Genomic DNA, 13,057 nt, shown 5'->3' on the forward strand with positions numbered 1-13,057 from the left:
CTTTTAGCACACATATAAAAAAATGGCACACATTTGCACCTAAAAAAAAAAAAAAAATCACACGGTGGAAAATCTTCCAACAATTGTTCTTTGAATAAAGCACTCACTGCCAAGGCTTAAGAGTGGTTTATACAAGCCCGCTTTAAAGAGATTTTTTTTTTAATGAATGTTATTTACATGGAAACAAATATTGGAAAATGGCTCACAATGTGGAAGTTTGAGACCACCATGCCATTGGTGTGATTATGGGGGATCTGTGCAGGTGGAGTATAGCCTATGCACAGACAGTGATGGTGAAAGTTCTTTGGGGTAGCAAAACTCCAAAGAACTGTGCTAAAATGTACTACACTTGCCATTATATGTCATTTGGTGCTGGTCTTGTCCTCCTTTGCCACATTTTGCCATGGTTCTCACGGGGAGTTATGTTGTATGTTAGCTGTTGTGTTGCAATCAATGACATCGCATCCCGGCTAGGGATTATATACAGGTCGGGCTTGATTGCGCCCTACTACGCTCCGACATAGAACGTGTGGCCTAGAAGGCTCCATCTCATATGGAAAAGTGTCCACACTCGCCGCCTACAAATCTACTAAAGCCCCAAAAATGTTAATTTACCTTGCAATGTCTGTCCTGGTATACTATACCTGTTTGCAACGCTTGATGTTGAATGTGTGAGAGAAAGCAATAGCACACTTGGAGTGTGTACGTGAGTAAAAAACAGCATGTTTTGGTAAAAGCGATGGTTCGTGAATTGTTTTTTGGCAGAAAACTAAAAATATCCAATATTTATTTACCGGCAGTATGTGCCCCTCATGCTAATCCGGTACCCCCCTGTGGAATGTGCGCTGACAATGACTCTGGAGGATTTATGAAGCGAGGCCCGACTGCGGAGCTTTCAATGAAGTCTTTACTTACCTTTTTGTTGGGCGTCTTGGATGGTGACAGAAGCTTCCTTTTCGGTTGCACAGTAAACACCAGAATGAAACTGTTCTGTGAGGACTTAATAAGTATGATCATGGGGATTCACGAGATGAGCACATCTCTGCCCCGTCCTCTGCCTTCGTCTCCAGCTGCACACTTTCCATCCTGGTTCTCCAGGTTATCAGACTATTCGCAGGCATCTTTTTATACACCGTCTAGAGTGGATAGGTCCGTGATGTCAAACGGAAGTGATGCATTTAGTATTTAGTACTACCTGGGGGAATGTAGCTTCTGTGGGCGCTACTGTGTTGAGTGATGGCAAAAGTAGCTTCACGACTGAAATGCTATTTAATGTTGTAAACTACTTCACTACTGAGAAATGTAATTAAACTAGTAATTTAGCTACTTGCAACATTACTAATGTGGCTGCCCAACACTAGCTTCCTCATGTTTACTCAGAAGATGACTTATATCACACTTCATTTTCTCAGCTTCAGAAAACAGGTGAGCCTTGATTAGTCGTTATCTGAGCCCCGAGCAAGTCATGTCATCTTTAGTCGACTGAAGTGACAAAATGGCCGCCCCCTGAGACGGCTAACGGTGCATTTTGCTGCTTAATTTATATTCCACAAACGCAATGTTAATCAGAATGCCGTATTTCAACTAGTGGGCCTGCATAGAATATATTCTGGGGAAAAAAAACATGTTTGGGGTAACTTCCACTTTAACACAGAAAGACGGACACATGCAGCAGCTTATGCCCTTGTATCCTTCCTGACTTTGTTAATGGGTCCTTATAAGTTCTCGTCTGGCCTCCTCCAGGTGTTGGAGCATCCTGCTCAAACACAGAGCTATAAACATAAATCAAAGCCACTGTTTCTTTTTCTTGATTTCTTTTAGTGACAGATACAGTAAATCTTGGGAGTGGAAAAACATATCAGATCATTGTTGAATCCAGAATTGCTGTGCTGCAGTGGTGCCTATACATCATAGTAAATAATTCACAGAAGTAAAGCTAGCTTCCCTAGGCAAGCACACGCTTGGGACAATACGTGCTTCATCATCCTCAGTGTGAAGGTCCCTTAAGGTATAACAGTGACCTATGGTGGCCATCTTGGGCACACATTGTAACAGAATACCCATTACTCCAAATGCTCCACCTGTAGTGTTCTATTGGGTGACAAAAGTGACGGAAAAATCAGATTATTTACTTTAGCCATCCCTCTGTTGTAAATTTGTAAAGTGTCAGGCGATTTAAAGGTCTGCCCTGTGAAACTCCATCAAGTATTTACCATTACTTTTATGACTAGCTTTCAGTGAGGAACTCAAGAGGTGATCGCAGACTAAGATGGATTTTTCAAGACTTTCAGAATCAGTATAAAACATAGTCAAGTTTCCACAACATTTGTTCCTCGGAAACCTTGAACATTTCCTCTCACACACAAATAGTCATTTTCCCAAATGGTAAATGGGCTTTCAAAATTAACTTCATACCCTTCATTCACTGATGATTCAGGAGCAACTGAGGTTTCAGAATCTTGCTCAAGGACACTTTGACATGGTCACGGGGCTTCAAGCGCAGCAATTTTGCAAGCACATCCTCTTCATTTGCTCGGATTGACCAGATTTTACACACTACCCTTCACCCAGATTTGATAACACTGGAACCTATTTGTAATGATAATATTAATAATAATTATTATTATTTAGCATATCAGACAACATTTCTAAAATGATATATCTGTAAATGTAATAAAATCCATGTCTTTATTTACAAAATGAGGGGATAGGCTTGCACCTGTTTTCCCTTGCTTCCTAAGGTTTAGGCAACCAATATGTATTCATATATATTGTATGAACATGTTGGTCAATATAGCTGAGCGGAAATTAATGTGACGTGTTTTTGGCTGTGAAGTAAACCTGCGGGTGAACCAAGAGAAAAACAAATGCAGGCATAGGGAGAACACCAAACTCAGATAGTTGTAAGAGCGGAATCGAATTCGGGATCTTCTTTCTATGAGACTGCATTTTCCACCATGCCATTACATACTGTACTGTATATGACCTAGCAATCATTGTGCCTACAAAGTCAGCAGTGGAAACAAGCCAGGGTTTACATAAAAAAAAAAAAAAAATTTTTAAATCAAGCAGAACTCTTTCTAACTTGGCTTTTGTGAAGTGTCTTTGGATGATTATGTGGATTTTCAAGCAACTAAATACTGTTGCATTTGTAACTGACGATGACAGATTTTTCAGATTTTTTTTTTTTTTTTAATCCTAAAACGGATCACACCTAATGTCGTATATTTTCCAATGTGAGGTGGTGACAAGGAGTCATATAAGTGCATATGAAAAAGTGAAACTAGTTCCAGATGTTAGACATCTTATGTTTCTGATGAGTTACTGAACGGGGACAGCAAGGATTCAGGACACAGGATATGGATGCGAAACAAGATTTTTCTCCAAACACTGAGCGAGTGCACGAACACGACTGACTCAGACGCGCTTTTTCTCACCTGTGTTCGTAACTTGCTGCTGCTCTTTTCAGACAGCTGTCCAGAAGCTATAGGCTGGATACGTAAGCGTCATGAGACGGTGGCTATCCACAAGTCAGCAATAGCAAATGAAAAAAATGATTTGAAGAAAAATGCTGCTAAACAATTTAGAACATGAAAAGATTAAAGTACAATAAAATACAGTACATGTAAAGACATCTCATCTAAAGTGTTTGTTTGAGCCAGTGGGCGTGAATGATCACAGTGGTACCACCTCTGCCTCAATTTGAGAAAGGAAAAAACCTGGAAGTGACAGCACTGTTGTTTTTGCTTGTTGCTAACAGCCTTAAAAGGCATCAAATGACGGATGTGGAGAGAGCGAACCCTTTTCCTTCCTGTTCGCGATGAAACTAAAGTCAGCCATGTGTGCATCACTGCCTCTCTCTGTGATGAGGCCAGACGTTCAACAGAGGAGCTATGGATGTTCAATAACAGGCACCTCCAGAGCCGATAAGAGCAAACACTATCTGGCATCTTACTCGGGCACCATACAGCGGTGATTCCCATCAGTTGTGCGAGAGGTCTTCAAGGATTCTGCAATTCCATTAATTTTGTCAAAAAAAAGATTATTTCATAATTATCATAATCATTTTATTAATCTATTTATACCATCAACATATATTGAGAGGCAGACAATAAAACCTTCCATGAAGTGGCAGAAGACAAACTAACCTTTGACAATTATGCAACAGAATAAGTCATGCTTCTGCGAGTATATCAGGTTTGTGACTAACCAAACTAAGCCAGATTTAGTCAATTTGTTGGTATATTGAGATCTTGACAAGTGAGGATAAGTATTCATGCATTTTATGACATTTTTGTTTGATGGTGGGCTGCGATATTTTTCCAATATAAAATGGTGCTTTGGTTCAGTAAGTGTTGGAAAACACTGCCATACAGCAGACAGAATATGGTTGTTGACTTGTTTAATCAGTTACACTGTAAGTGGCTTGTGAGCAATCACATCCTGACCTGAGTTGGCTCTTAGGTTTGTGGCTTCTGTTGTCATGGTAACTGTAAAAGGAAAAATGCCAAGTTCGAAATTAAACACATAAACGGACAAAAGTGTGCAGTTACATGACAAAACAGTAAAAAAAATAAAATAAAAGGGTCAGTGAAACACGGGGTTAAGTAACATGGTTCTGCTTTTTATTTTTTTCCTACAAATTGATTGAAGCTTTCAGAGATACTAATGGATAAAAGTGGCATAATTTGGACTTCATTAAACATGAACATTCAAAGAAAGATGGCAGAAAAATCTAAACTTAAAATAAGAAACATCAACAGTTACATAAAATGTCAGCAAATCTCATGAGACTTAAACTCAATGCGCAGCAAAACGATTAACAAGTATGTTGACCTTTATGTCTTTTTTATTTTTAAAGCCATCACAGAAGGCTACTCGTGATGAAGAGGACAAGTGCAAAAGAAATGTAAATGTAACTTTTTGCCATGTATGACAGATCCTGGCTGCTTAAACAGTATATGAAATAAAATGACACCCACAAAATTCATTTTGTATTCTTATGCTACCTGCTGAATTGCAAAATGAATATAGTATGTCTCTTTATTTTCGTAATTTTAATCCCTAAACGGAAATTTCATTTTTACCCAGCTGTATATATATATATATAAAAAAAAAAATATATATATATATATATATATATATATATATATATATATATATATATATATATATTTTTTTTTTTTGCACAAAAATCAACTCACTCCAAATTTTAGTATTATTGCGGTACTATGTTTTTACTTGTATGATTCCCAATCCGCCAAAAAAAAAAAAAAAAATGGCCAACTCATTTTGCAGTCTAAGCAAGTATATGCGGAACTTTGATGTCTTCCATCTAGTGGTGATTGGTGATATTACAACTTAAATAATAATAGGGTGTTGACTGTAGTTTTGATTAATCCCCCTTACTTGTATGTATATGTATAATGTTAAAATGCATGAAACATGAAACATTTCCTGTACAGTTAATACATTGTTGATGACGATGACCATTTTAAAACTGGAATAGTTGAATTTCAAAGTTTCAATGGAAAACATTTTAAAAAAGTGTTCATCTAAACGGGCGGCTGGTCGACTGGTTAGCACATCCGCCTCACAGTTCAGAGGTCGTGGGCTCGATCCCGGCTCCGGCCTCCCTGTGTGGAGTTTGCATGTTCTCCCCGTGCCTGCGTGGGTCTTCTCCGGGTTCTCCGGTTTCCTCCCACATTCTAAAAACATGCATGGTAAATTGATTGGACTCTCTAAATTGCCCCTAGGTGTGATTGTGAGTGCGGATGTTTGTCTCTGTGTGCCCTGCGATTGGCTGGCAACCAATTCAGGGTGTCCCCCGGCAAAGGTAAAATATCCTTTTTTCAGAAGTTTACTATTTGCAACACATCAACGAAAGAAAAGAAAGAAAATATATTTTTATGTGTAAAGCGAGATCCCTATAGATTTCAACAGATGTATAATTTAAGATGCCACAGGTACAGAAGATCGAAATGTTGAATCATTACGTTTTCTATTTGAGAGTTCAATCACAAGTTAGACTGTTTTAGAACTGTCAAGGGATTATTTTCCACTATCCATTTTAAAGTTTATCCACTTCTAGATGTAGGCCTACTGTAGATGTGGCACGGCTTCTATGGGGCCTCCACACTTTGATTTGGGCTCTTTTTCATGTCGTCGTTATTATTGTATTGCTGATGCGATGCCTAAAGGAACATGGAAACTAGAGAAAGCCTTAGGGCCAAAGTTGATTTCATTGGGGTTGGGTGTATACTCATGAGGAATGATCTCTTCTCAATCACATTTCGAGGAGGAAGAGGACACTGCAAGGGGTTGTCATGGGGGCAGTTTCAATAGCGAAGCATCATTTTTAATTCAGGTGCCCCGGACTTATTTTATAAGCTCTCAGGCGCGCTGCTGAGTAAACATTTTTAAAATTGAAGTTGAGAAAGCCCCTCTGGTTTTGGGCATAAAAAATGCATCAGCTGTGAGAATGCAAAGCCGTATATCATTCCTTAAAACCCTTTTAACACTCCACACAGCCCACCAGTTCTTGGATGATGTAAAGCAGATTCAATCTGTACATCAAATTTATGATTCACAGCTTTCCTACATAAACAACCGGATTTCTTTTGTGTTATTTACCTCACCATTTGCAAGGTGAGATAACTTTGTGCTTTAGCCCTTCGATCCTTTCACAGACATAAACTGCTTGACTTCTATTGATTTCTCCAATAGCAACCTGTGCTGTGGCCTCGCACCAAAGCCCACATGGTGCTTGAGTGATGACACCCTCAATACATCAGCATGCCGGAGTCGGCAGACCCGATATCAAACATAGTGGACCTGCTCAGCCGTAAAATGCCACTTTTTGTGTTTTAGTCTAAACATTGGAGACTAAACACACCCACACACACACACACACGCACGCACATGGGGGTAAGGGTGTGTTGTCAAAGGATGATGTGCTGTGAGCTACCTGTCTCCATTTCATGCAAGCGACTGTTTGCTTGAAGTAAGGCCAAGTCAATGTGTTTGGACGGATCGACCCATCACTCTTCCCTGATCCAGATCCTTCTCACGTTGCACTGCAAAACAAACCTGTCACCATAATTTCAGTGTTACCATGATATGATTAGAACTCATTTATTGCTGCATGTCTCGTTTTTCCGTTTAAGGTAGATTCCCTCAGGTTAAGTTAGAGAGGATCGGGAACTATATAATTTCAGTAAAGACAAATTTAGCAAGTTTATGTACCGGTATATTAGACAAAAGAGCTTAAGTGATTTTCAAAGTGTATGGCATGTCGAGGAGACGAATGAAGAGACAAAAACAATAATCCAATTTTAGCTACATGTTAAAAACAATATGGAGTAATTTGTAGTTCCAACAATGAGAGAAGCAAAAGGAGAGCTAATAAATTAGGCTACATGGCTTCAGATCAGTTTGTTAACAAGGGCAGATATTGAAAGTATCACATGTAACAGTAAGTAAGTTGCAGTAGGTTGCGCTGCAATTATCCGTCACGTTTTTACAATACTTTGACCAGTGAAAAAAAAAAAACATTGATTGTCACAAAATCTCTGTAGGGATAACACAATTTTTGGGGGGGGTGTCGGAGCCTCTATAATAAGTTCAAATAGATTTTGTGTTCCCTGAGGGGAGGCTCACTGTCCCACACCCTTGTATTAGTGCATTGATGTATTTTGTTACATGAATGCATTAAAAACCCAATTTGGATGGTGTCATATCATGCCGTTTGTTGGTTCTCATTTCCAAAGACTGCTGGTTGGAAGCAGCAACCAGTATTTGGATTCGAGCTGTACTCTCGCTACTCATCTCCCCTTGCAAAAATACATTTCCATACTAGGTATTATTCATGAAATGAGAATCTGGACATATCTTTGTGGAAAACTGATTTGCTATGATGTAAACTCTTTTTTTCCTCTGTCATTTTTTTCTGATTAGTTGAATTATAAAATACAACACATGGACATTATGGGGCACCGGCACATGGAGGCGTAATCTCAAACTGCCCAGTGCGCAATATGTTAACTTTACCACACCCATAAAGGTTAAGACACACTCAGTTTTGCTAGAACATCCTCCAAAGCCAAGGACATGCTCTCCTTTTGGAGCTTAGCTTTGAGCCGACTTTCAGCTGACACCAGCGTGCCGGTGATCCATGGCAGTGATAACTTGTGGCTGTTTTGACAGGAGCGGACCAAGATTGTTCTGCGTGTGAGTGTGTGAGGGCCAGTCGGTCATTGGAGCTGGAAGGATTTATCACTGCATGCTGGCTATTGATTTACAGCCAAGTGCAGGTCTGTACCCCCCCCCTCCTCACCCGAGATTGTGGCCTCCGTGTGTTTGATTCCTCTGAGTGGTATTGGGCTCCATAGGAGCTTCTAATCCCCACAGCTCATATACTGTAGCCTTGTTGTAAAACAGAGATTGCTTCGTAATAGCAAGTTCACATTGTGTATCGGGCCGATGCAAAGTTGAGGCAGCGGCAACAATTAATTTTCTTTTTTTCCGTCGTATTCTTCCGACTACTTTGAATGATGACACATCAATGACTCAGCTTCGGAGTTAGATCAGCGCCACGCAGAAGTACGCTGATATATTGTTTTGTGCTTTAAATGCTCACACTTTGGAAAATATTAACTTTTCGACATTTCTATCATTCAGAAATATGGTGTGTCCGCACGGCCAGGTTGAGAAGAATGGAAACGTGATTTATATGTATGGTCGTTAAGAAATCAGACCAGGTGTAATCATTGAAATAGGTCAAGAAGGCAAAATACTGGATGCAATTGGTAAATAAGTAAAACGACAAAAAACACATAATATATTGTAATTAATTAATAGACATTACACATGTCTCCTTTCTCGAGGAAAAAATGTGTAGGGGGCTATGTATGACTAATAAAACACCGGCGAGGCCTCTTACACTTCACTGACCTGAATTTGTCAGTTTATGCCACCAGCGGTTTGGAAGTAGAGCTTGAGGGGAAAAAAAAGAAAAATCCATCCATTACATTTCATGGCACTTCAATACGGTGCAGTGCTGCAAACGGTGCTCATGGGCCATTTGGCTGTCATTTAATTGGAGACACCTGTCGCTTGATTACTTCCACCTGTTGGGAGGCCCAATGTGATGGCAGTGTGGTGACAATATGGATTATTATTAGTTGGATTGCTTGTGGGGCATTTTTCCATTCTGCGGCATCTTCGTCAAATCGAGGAACTTTGTGTTCTGCCACTGTGACCCGTGGTGTTAAAGCCTTCAATATCTATATGTGTAATCATATATTTAGTGGCTGTAAGGTTTGCTGCCCACGACCCCTATTTTCTTTCATGCACAGAGTTTATGGCGTCTCATTTGTCCAGTTGCATCAATTTATAACAGCAAGCACTTAGGACAAAGTGCTTTTTGGAAGAATTTCAAAGACATTTTCTAAGAAAAAAAATGTAACATAGGCATTGACTACCCTAAGGTGACATGGAAGTAAAAAAAAAAGAAATGTTGCGTTCCCTCGCAAGGATTTGCATTCCCTCGCAAAAATTGTGGGATAACGCAAACATTTTTGCGAGGTAAAGCATTTTAAAAAAATGTACTTACCCGGTCATTTTCCGGGTAAACAAAAGCAACAAAAGGAGCGTTTTCGGGCGTGGGTTTAATCGAATTGCTTTGAAATTCGCTTGAAAGACATAAAATCAGTTTTTGATATTAAGTACGGTTTCCAAATAAGCGAAAGACATCTGAAGCGAGTGCTAAACAATAGAGGACCTCTCTTGACCGCAAGGCACGTTCCAAGTCCTCCTCTATTATTCTACCGTCCCCGACGTACTGTCGTCTCTCAAACAGCCATGCATTAGAGGCTCGGCTAGGCTAGGAAGTACATAACCATGCAATTAAAACAAAATGCATTCCCTCGCAAAAAACGTTGCGTTATCTCCCAATTTTTGCGAGAGAACGCAAAGTTGTTTTTTTTTTACTTCCATGTCACTTTAGGGGCTACGTAGGAGTCTTTACCTTAGCCAATACCAATTTTCCGGTCCAATTTAAAATCATTGACCAAATTAAAACCCAAGTTTGAGACTTTTGGCTTAATTTAAGGGACCAGAGGGCCCCAAATCAGCGGGGTGGGATGTACAAGTGCCACTGGGCATCACACACCATAACTTCTGTTTTCTTTTAATTGAAATTCAAGAAATTCAGTGCCCTCCAGGCCTTCATTTCCTCCAGACAGGGCAAAGGTGGCCTTAATGAGTGTCCTTTTTGCTCAGCAAGACATATATCTGACTGTCATCCTTATAACAGTGGAACAGAATACCACGTTTTTTAAAGCTGGAACCAAGGGGAAGCATATGCAGTGAAAACAGCAGGGGCCCCAAAATTGAACCATGTGGAACACCATATGACAGTTGGGCATAGTGGGACTCAGTGCAAGGACCACAGATCATGGTCTGGACTCCTAAACTACATATCTTCACCAGGATACACATGACTGCAAATATTAGTGAGTTTTCAGGCATGTTGAGACCCCCTCAGTGAGAACAACAATAAACACAACAGTTCCAAGAGGGCCTTCATACCACCTGGTACTCTGGCCCTAAACGTTGACAAGACATGCAATTTGTGTCTGAAAACGTGGTTGGATGGTCCAACTTATACTACGTCTTTGGTCTTCTGCCTGTTTCAGACCAAAGCTTTGTTCAGTCACCTGTCAGATGAAATTACTGCGATCTCAGTTGCCCAGTGAGGTGACTGCGGGGGACCTGGGCCGCGTAGGCGCCAAGGCCCCCCACATGTAGCCACGACGTCTCGTGGGAACGTCAGGGGGCCAAGGAAACCTGCTGTTAGGTCTTGTAGAGTCACTTATACAGGTCCACGATCATACCCATGTTATGGCCAAATCCAGAATGACACTTTAAAAAGAACACATTGGCTCTATTAGTGTCCTGACAACGTGGTCCTATGGCATGCTGATGGTGAGCCCTCATAGGCTTGGCAGAGAGGAAAAGAACTTTAATCAGTGTCTCACAGGTACTGCGGTTGCCAGGGATACGCCACTAAAGAAACCGTACAAAAGGACTAATGGTGTCCTGTTGCGCTAGTTGGCCTCTGCTATTCGTTTTACTTCCAATATTCTAATTTATGGAGTTGAAAGAGAATTAAAAAAAAACTAAAAAATAATTAATACAACATGCTTTGGAAGGGATAGAGTTACATTGGAATACAATTAATTTTGCATTTGTTTTGTCAGGTGGAACAATTTCTATTGTTGTAAACGTCATTTGGTTTTAAACTTTTGAACTTTGTTCAAACTACTTAAAACTAGTTTTAAGAAGAATATTTCATTTTCTTTTTGCTTATTTTAAATTACATTGTCATGGTTTCCAGACTGTAAAGAACTATTTTGCCTAAATAGGCTTGCATATTTTGTTTTAGGCCGCACCATTTTGGGCTGAACATAAAACAATTAAAATTATATATTTATGTTAACATGTACTATTTTCATAATTTCAAATTATATTCAGATAAATTATTACTATATTAAATTACAGATATCATTGTAAAACATTTGTATTATGAATAAAATTAGTACAAAGAATTTGATGCAAAGAGTCGCTCATCTGCCTGCTTATTTTATTAAGGAACAAAATGAATGCTGTTCCATTTTTATTATTATTATTAAGTATCCATTTCGGTTTGATATTTTTAATAATTTAATTCCATTTCATCATTACTATTCTGTACTTCCACTAGTAGTACAAAAAGTAGTCAATTCTAACATTAAAAACCTGAAAGAATTAATGGAATCACATGCTTGTGGGGAATTATTTGGACTACACAATATGTGACAAAAAAAAAATGTTTCAAGCAGGTCTTTTGGTGCTGGACAGCGGAAGCTCTCATTTTATTTTGGTGAGAATTACAACTTGACATACCTTCACTGAACAGGTAATAGAGAAATCTATGCCTCTCTTTTGCGACATCCAATTACACCTAATCCACGTTTAAGTGACATTCGAAAAAGATCATCCAAACTCGATTATTCCTTTATTCAAAGTAACATTTGAATAAAGCAGAGGAAGATTTTTTTTTTTTCCTCTGGTAGTAATAGATTCCATTTAATCAGCCTGTAAAAGCTTGCCGAACCTCAGGTTCTTATCTGAAGATTTTATTAGATAGAATTATCTTTTATTGGATGTTGATGATGTTAGCTGTCCGGGGCAGGGCAAAGACAGCGGGAGGGGAAGTAATTCGGAGAGAAAATGAGAAAGATTTAAATGAGAAAGGGTGAAATGAAGAGCAGCAGAGTATTAAATCAGAAGATCAGGAGTCTGTGTGGACAGTAATGTGAAATAGCTTCCGACGTTTCAGCTGGAAAGCACACAGAGGTGCTTTGTGCTCCGCTGGGCTTGGGTCTCGCAAATGTTCGGGGTCATTGCTGACTGCTATGACTCAGCATTTCCTGTTGCTTATGACTGTCTTGACTAAGAGGCTTTTACAATTAGAAGGCCATCTCTGTGTCCAGTGGGGCCCAGACAACAACCACAGGGCTTCTTACCCCCAAACTGGAAATGCATACATTTTGACTGAATTCAGTACAAGTAAATCCTAATTCACAATTATAGGAAAAGCCTAAAAAAAAAGCTTTTCTTATTGCGACTTCAAAAGATAATACTGGTGCTTAACTCTATTGTAAAGCCACTTTCTAACCATACAATAATAATGGTAGGGATCATTTTAAACCATTTTACATCTCTTTATGATGAGTATTGTTTGTAATTTTATTTTTCCAAATCCCCAAAATAATTCTAAATATATCATACTGTATTATATTCATCTGATTTATTACGCAATATTCATGGATAAGGTAAATGAAAATAAAAAGCAAACATCATCATTAAACAATAAAAAGTGATGGAATTAAACATATCTACAATATATATGCAGTGTTATAAATAAAGTGACAGCAGAACAAATATAGATTAAAAAATAGCAAATTTCTAAATGCTTGTGATTAGGCCACATTGACATTTCTGTATTTTGACC

At 39.1% G+C, this 13,057-nt stretch overlaps 1 long non-coding RNA gene across 1 annotated transcript; it reads right to left on the reverse strand.

Moving 5' to 3' along the window:
• Nucleotides 1-5,239: 5,239 nt before the first annotated feature.
• On the reverse strand, nucleotides 5,240-9,012 carry LOC147127939 (uncharacterized). The gene is made up of 3 exons (XR_015083738.1): nucleotides 8,953-9,012; nucleotides 6,968-7,089; nucleotides 5,240-5,708 (listed from the first exon to the last, which is right to left on the reverse strand). It is a non-coding gene; the product is annotated as an uncharacterized LOC147127939 (long non-coding RNA).
• Between the last annotated feature and the right edge of the window lie 4,045 nt (nucleotides 9,013-13,057).

The sequence above is a fragment of the Filicampus tigris genome, chromosome 20 (assembly GCF_054856515.1).
Source record: "Filicampus tigris isolate MCC_2025a chromosome 20, RoL_Ftig_1.0, whole genome shotgun sequence".
Lineage (NCBI taxonomy): Eukaryota > Metazoa > Chordata > Actinopteri > Syngnathiformes > Syngnathidae > Filicampus > Filicampus tigris.